Here is a 6974-nt window from a genome sequence, read left to right as displayed (position 1 = left end):
ACCTAGACAGCATACTAAAAAGCAGAGACATCACTTTGCCAACAAAGGTCCATCTAGTCAAAGCTACGGTTTTTCCAGTAGTCATGTATGGATGTGAGAGTTGGACCATAAAGAAGACTGAGTGCCAAAGAATTGATGCTTTTGAACTGTGGTGCTGGAGAAGACTCTTGAGAATCCCTTGGGTAGCAAAGAGGTCAAACCAGTCAATCCTAAAGGAAATCAACCCTGAATATTCATTGGAAGGATTGATGCTGAAGCTGAAGCTACAATATTTTGGCCTCCTGATGGGAAGAGCTGACTCATTGGAAAAGACCCCGAGGCTGAAAAAGATTGAGGGCAAGAGGAGAAGGGGATGACAGAGGATGAGATGGTTGCATAGCATCACTGACTCAATGGACATGGATTTGAGCAAACTCCTGGAGATAGTAGAGGAAAGAGGAGCCTGGTGTGCTGCAGTCCGTGGGGTCGCAAAGAGTCAGACACGACTGAGCAACTGAACAACTCCAGGGGATCTTCCAGACCCAGAGATATAACCCACATCTCTTGCATTGCAGATGGTGTCCTGAATTGGAAGGTGAATTCTTTACTGCTAAACCACCAGGGAAACCCATGCATAAGTTTACCTAAGTAATTAATAATTTGATCTTCTTGTGGCTTCATGGTATTCCATAGCATGAATGTATTGTTATGTATTTAATTATTTTTTATTGCTGGGCATCTAGGTTATTTCAGTTTTTACTACTAGGATCAGTGTGACAACAGACAATTCTTACTAATATTTTGTGCCTAAGTGAAAACTCATCTACAGGATAGCTCCCTAATAGTGGACTGGCTAGATCAAACCTTAGAATTTTTGCAGGCTATTCAACTGGTATTTTGTTTCGACTGTATGTAACCTAACTCCTCTGGTAAATTTAAATTCTGGAGGGTAGTGATTTCTTTATATCCTCCAAGTCTAGTGTACTATGTCTTTCTCCTAAGAGATTCTGAGTAAGTGTTTTGTACAGATTTGCGTTCATCACTTAGTCTTTAATTTGGGCTAAAATGCAGGAAAGAAGGGGAAAGAAGTCAGCCACTATGGATCCTGTGTTGGGTTAGGATCTTTGGTCATGTGTTTCCTCCATCCATCCCTCCCTTTCCCCCCTGATTATAAATCATAATTTCATATGCCTTTTGAGTCATTCTGTTTCCTAGGAAATAGACTAATAATAACAGTAAGCCCAATACTGTTTCATAAATCAAGCAGAAGAGGAGCACATGGGCATTTGCTATAGAACTTGAGGCAGCCTTTCTGTTGTGTATCTTGCCTTCCCTCCTCTGGAGCATTTATGGGAAGGGCTGCGTGGGGATAACTGATGCTTCTGTCTGTAACCGTCTGCCACCCTTCTCCTCCCACGAATCAGCAGCCCTGTGATGCTGTCCACCATGCATGTGGATGGTCATCAACTGCGGCTTCTTATTTTCCTGATGGGACAGAGACACAGAGGCGATCTCCTGCAGACTTGGGGGACTCTGGGCAGCAGGAAAGTGTATTTCCAGAGGCAGAGAGAATGGTGGACACAGGCACTGTAGCAAGACACCCACGACTACTGGTCACTTCCCTGCCTATGATGTTGAAACCGATGATGGTCCTTGGGTACCACACGTTGGCTCTGTGCAGACAGGAAAACGACTATACCCTTAGAATGGAGCTTTGTTAACTTTGGTTGAGAGGGGGCAATCTAGCTCTCCTGTTCCTGACATGCAAGTCATTCTAGTAGTTTCTATTTTGATTTGCATCTGATGATGAGAGCCACATTTTCCATTAAAATTTTCCATCCACTGGTTTCCTTTTTCTTAAAAAAAAAAAAAACCAAAACTTTATTGAGGTAGAATTTATATACCATAAAATTCACCCATTTTAAGTTTGTAATTCAATGAAATTTAGTCAATTTATAGAGTTGGGCAACCACCACCACGAGCCAGTTATAGAGTGTTTCTCTGACCTCATAAAGATGTCCCACGCCCATTTATAGCCACTCTGAGTGCTTCTTTTGCTCCCTCCTGCCTCCATCCTGGGATTTTAAATTCTTTCTCAAGGAAGGGGACAGAATTTGCACTGTGGACCCTCTGGGACTTCGTTAGTATGGCATCAGTGCAAACAGCCTGGCTGTTGGTTTTCTAAACTCTGTGGCTTCAGAGGCTGGCTCCTTCAGGGAGACCTCAGACACCTGCCGCCTCTCCCCTGGCGACTTCACCCAGAGCCTCTTGCTACAGGGGACAGACACCCATTGGAGCCCCAGAAGGCTCCCCTCCAGCCTCCGCCCAGTCTTTCTATGGGCTCTTTCACCTTGATGGGCTTCCCAGGTGGTGCTAATGGTAAAGAACCTGCCTGCCAAGGCAGGAGACACAAGAGACGCAGGTTTGATCCCTCGGTTGGGAAGATCCCCTAGAGAAAGACATGGCAATCGACTCCAGTGTTTTTGCCTGGAGAAGCCCATGGACAGAGGAGCCTGGCAGGCCACAATCCATAGGGTCGCAAAGAGTCAGTCACGACTGAAGCAACTGAGCACACATGCACGCTTTCACCTTGATGGAGAGATGGGGGAGGAAAGAGATGGCATGTCCTTGGGTACCACAGACAGACTTCTCTGGGTTCATGGTCAGAGCAGCCCTCCCCACGATGCCCTCCCACTCAGCTTGGGGGAGTGGTGGTGGGTGGGTTTGCTTCTGTGGCTTCTCCCATCTCATGAGGCTGCAGCGTCATCTTCCCACGATCTTTCTTCCAGTTTTGGCAGCCCTGGGGGTGGCTTGCCAGTTCTGCTGTTGAGCAGAGCACCAGTAGATGGAGTGTCTCCCCCACCCCACCTCAGGAGGCAGTCGAATGAGAGTGTGCTGTGTTCCTATGCAACCCCAGACCCCTCTTCTCCGTCCACTTCACGTAGTTGTTCGTTTGCAAAAGTCGCCAGGCAGATGTGCCTCTTGTGAACTGTATGTGGACTGAGATCCTCTCACCAGGAACTGGGCTCCTTGAGCTGAGCTACGTCGAATCTAAAATCTTTGTTTTCCCTGGGCGCTTGGTCCACAGCAATCCCTTCACCTCTTGTTTGGGTACCTCACACACCAGTGCTCCACGTGCATACACAATCCTGAGGCTGAGAAAAATTGAGACTTAGAGGCATTAAATAAACTAGACATGGTCACACGGCAGAGATACACACAAACGGGGCCTGTCTGCAGATGGGAATGTAACGAGGCTCACGGAAGAAATCTTGTACCCAACACCGAGGTATAGATTAAAATGAAGGTACAATCCTATGATGGACTATTATGTGCTTATTAAAATTCATCTATTTAAAATTATTTAGGGCTTCCCTGGTGGCTCTGTGGTAAAGGATCCACCTGCCAGTGCAGGAGACACTTAAAAATTTTATTTATTTATTTATTTTTAATTGGAGGCTAGTTACTTTACAATATTGTAGTGGCTTTGCCATGCATGACATGTATCAGCCACAGGTGTACATGTGTCCCCCATCCTGAACCCCCCTCCCACCTCCCTCCCATCCCATCCCTCAGGGTTGTCCCAGTGCACTGGCTTTGAGTGCCCTGCTTTATGCATTGAACTTGGACTGGTGAGCTATTTCACATATGGTAATATACATGTTTCAATGCTATTCTCTCAAATCATCCCCCCCTCGCCTTCTCCCACAGAGTCCAAAGAGACACGGGTTTTTAATCCCTGGTCCAGGAAGATCCCATGTGCCATGGAGCAACTAAGCCCCTGTGCCACAACTGAGACTGCCCCCTAGAGTCCAGGAACCGCAACTACTGCGCCCACAGGCCGCAGTTACTGCAGCCCACGCTCCCTAGGGCCCATGCTTCGCAAGAGAAGCCACCACAATGAGAAGCCAGTGCATCACAACTAGGAGTAGCCCTCCTTGCTGCAAGTAGAGAAGCCTGTGCAGCAGTGAAGACACAGCACTGCCAAAATAAATAAATGAACAAAATCATAAAATTATTTAATTGAGCAATTGAGCCAGTTACAAGCTATGGGGGAAAAAATGGAGCTTATAAACACAGAGTGAAAACTTCAGCCCAGCATGGGATGTATAACACCCATACTCACTCCATAGAAGAATGAACATTATGAAGCACATGCAAACAAAAAGGAGAATGAAGATAAAGAGAATGAATATAGAGCAATGAACATTTGAATAAAAGAGGTAATAATATCATAGACAAATATAAATACAATATAGATTCCTGGAAGCATAACTCCCCTCTGGCACCACTCCCCTTACATTTCTAGGTCTTTCTTCAGCTTCCCTGTGTGGGTGTACCTCCTTCTAGCCAGCCATTTAAACAGACAGGGTTGCTCAGGCTCAGCCCCTAGCCCTCTTCTCTCCCATGGTAATCTTGTCCAAGCCCCAAACTTCATTACAAAACATACTGGGAACCCACAGCCAGGTGGCGCTAGTGGTAAAGTCCCCATCTGCCAATGCAGGAGACATAAGAGATGTGGGTTTGATCCCTGGGTCGGGAAGATCCCCTGGAGAAGGGTATGGCAACCCACTCCAGTATTCTGGCTTGGAGAATCTCAGGGACAGAGGAGGCTGGTGGGCTGAAGTCCATGGGGTTTCAAAGAGTTGGACACAACCAAAGTGACTTAGCACGCACACCATCCACACACTGTCTTCCCTGAATACCAATCCAGAGACTCTGTTTACTGAACAACTATATTTAAAAGCCCCAAAGCACCTCTAAATTAAACCCATAATGATCCTGTCCATAAAACAAGCTTGGCTGTTTCAGTATGCTCTCTCTTAGTGAATAGAACCATTTATCCATCTAACATGACCTGGGTGTCATCTTGGGCTTCTCTCTCACGCTTATTTCCACTAGTCAACTAGGCACCAACTCCTGTGTATCCCACCTTCTAAATCTCTCTTGAATGATCTGTATCTCCATCCCTGTTACCACCACCGTAGTGCAGTCTGTCACCAACACCCACCTCAACTGTGAAAATAGCCTCCTCACTGATCTTTATGTGTTCGTTTTCTATATTCCTGATTCTTCCCACACTGCTACCAGATTGATCTTTCCCAAACATAAATCTAATCATGCCTTAAATAAAAGTCTTATTGAGGTATAATTCACATACCATATAATTTACCCATTTAAAGTATAAAATTCATGCTTTTTAATATATTCACAGAGTAGTGCAAACATCGCCATGATCTAATTTTAAGCATATTTCCATCACCCTCCAAAGAAACTACATATCCATTAGCAGTGACCTTCCATTGTGGTATATTCCTAGCCCTAAGTGGCCGCTAGTACATTCTGTCTCTATGGATTTGCCTATTCTGGACATTGTCTATAATCATACAGTATGTAGTCTTTGGGGACTGGCTTCTTTTACTTAGCATACTATTTTCAAGGTTCATCCATGTTGTAGCATTTATCAGTCTCAGCTGAATGAATGAGTGATGGATTTGGGATCTGAGGACGTCCTGGGTGAATTCTACTCTAGCACCAACCAGCTATGTAACACAGTTGCCCCTCAGTTTCCTCTGGGATTGGATCCAAGACCCCCTCAGATATCAAAAGCCACGAGTGTTCAAGTGTCTTATATACAATGGCATGGTATTTGCATAAAATCTGCACAATCCTCCTGTATACTTTAAATCATCTTCAGGTTACTTATAATACCTAATACAGTTGCTGGAAAATGACAGATTCAAGTTTTGCTCTTTGGAACTTCCTGGAATTGTTTTGGAATATTTTCCATTGATGGTTGGTTGAATCTATGGATGTGGAACCCATGGATACAAAGGGCTATATATTGCTTCTTTCTCCCAGGCTGAGTGTTCTGATCCATAAATGAGAGCTGTAAGCTGGCTGTGATGATTCCACTGGCTACAGTACGCAGGGGCTTAGATTGGTACCTGGAGATGCTGATGCTAGGGAAATGGCCTGATTCTATGCGGTTTCCATGGGCACAAACCATGCTTTTTCCTGGTCTAAACTCTTGTTTACAGGTCTTGGGTTCTCTCCTCTTCTCCCCATGGGTCAGAATCTGGCTCATCCTTCCAGGCTGAGATGAAAACTACCCCCCTTTTGCCATCTTTTCTTACTACCTGAACCTCTGACTTCTCACTGTCTTGTATTACTTCTTTGATATCTTCTTCTACTTGTTTTGTTTCTCTTTTTTCGAGAAGTCTTGTTAGTCTGAAATTAGATCCATAGATTGGTCTTCTAGGTTTTCATATTTAAAAAAAAATAGCTTCATTTATTTATTTACTTACTTATTTTCAGCTGTGCTGGGTCTTCGTTGCTTTTTGGAACTTCCTGGAATTTTTTGGGAATATTTTCTATTGGCGGTTGGTTGAATCTATGGATGTGGAACCCGCGGATACAAAGGGCTGACTGTATATTGCTTCTTTTCTCTCATTGCTTTTTTCTCTAGTTGCAGGGAGCAGGGGCGACTCCAGTTGTGCTGTGCGGGCTTCTAGTTGCTGTGACTTTTCTTGTTGCAGAGCATGGGCTCTAGGCCCATGGGCTTCTGTAGTTGTGGCTCCTGGGCTCTAGAGAACAGGCTCAGTTGTTGTGGTGCATGGGCTTAGTTGCTCCACAGTGTGAGATACTCCTGGACCAGGGATTGAACCTGTGTCTCCCACACTGGCAAGAGGATTCTTTACAACCAGGGATGCCTCTCTGCTATCTTTTATATCATCATTTTTTATCTCTCGTATTTTGGACCTGATTCTGGTAAAGTTATCAAGGTTTTATTTTCCAACTCTTTTGATGATTTGTTCTGTTGACAGTTAAAAAAATTTAATAGCTCTTATTTTGGTCTACAATTTTCCTTTATTTAGCTTTATGGTGCAGTTACTAATTAGAGTTTTCTTTTTTTTTTTCTTTTTTTGAGTTCTCATCTATACCCCATTTTTCTTTAAATTGGTTGGAGTCATTAAAAAATAAAGGTCTTTATC

Source organism: Bison bison, unplaced genomic scaffold (assembly GCF_000754665.1).
Source record: "Bison bison bison isolate TAMUID 2011002044 unplaced genomic scaffold, Bison_UMD1.0 scf7180017864068, whole genome shotgun sequence".
NCBI classification, from domain to species: Eukaryota; Metazoa; Chordata; class Mammalia; order Artiodactyla; family Bovidae; genus Bison; species Bison bison.
This window is presented reverse-complemented; position numbering follows the sequence as displayed.